Here is a 955-nt window from a genome sequence, read left to right on the forward strand (position 1 = left end):
CCCATGAGACGGTCGTTTTCTCGGCCCCTGGTGGTCCGAGGTCGTTCCCGCTGCACAGGTTCATGCGCCAGGGCCTCCTACAGACAATGCACTTTGATTTATTGCGCTATCTGTAATAGCACCCGAGATATCACCAGATCTATATTGGATTTTCCCCTGACCCTGAGTATCCGGCCCCATGAGACTGTGGTTTTTTCGGCCCCTGGTGGTCCGAGGTCGTTCCCGCTGCACAGATTCATGCGCCAGGGCCTCCTGCAGATAATTCACTATGGTTTATTGCGCTATCTGTAATAGCACCCGAGATATCACCAGACATATATTGGATTTTCCCCTGACCCTGAGTGTCCGGCCCCATGAGACGGTCGTTTTCTCGGCCCCTGGTGGTCCGAGGTCGTTCCCGCTGCACAGGTTCATGCGCCAGGGCCTCCTACAGACAATGCACTTTGATTTATTGCGCTATCTGTAATAGCACCCGAGATATCACCAGGTATATACTGGATTTTCCCCAGACCCTGAGTGCCCGGCCCCATGAGACGGTGGTTTTCTCGGCCCCTGGTGGTCCGAGGTCGTTGCCGCTTTACAGATTCATGCGCCAGGGCATCCTGCAGATAATTCACTTTGGTTTATTGCGCTATCTCTAATAGCACCCGAGATATCACCAGATATATACTGGATTTTCCCCTGACCCTGAGTGTCCGGCCCCATGAGACTGTGGTTTTCTCGGCCCCTGGTGGTCCGAGGTCGTTCCCGCTGCACAGATTCATCCGCCAGGGCCACCTACAGACAATGCACTTTGATTTATTGCGCTATCTGTAATAGCACCCGAGATATCACCAGATCTATATTGAATTTTCCCCTGACCCTGAGTATCCGGCCCCATGAGACTGTGGTTTTTTCGGCCCCTGGTGGTCCGAGGTCGTTCCCGCTGCACAGATTCATGCGCCAGGGCCCCCTG

The sequence above is a fragment of the Nomia melanderi genome, unplaced genomic scaffold (assembly GCF_051020985.1).
Source record: "Nomia melanderi isolate GNS246 unplaced genomic scaffold, iyNomMela1 scaffold0014, whole genome shotgun sequence".
NCBI classification, from domain to species: Eukaryota; Metazoa; Arthropoda; class Insecta; order Hymenoptera; family Halictidae; genus Nomia; species Nomia melanderi.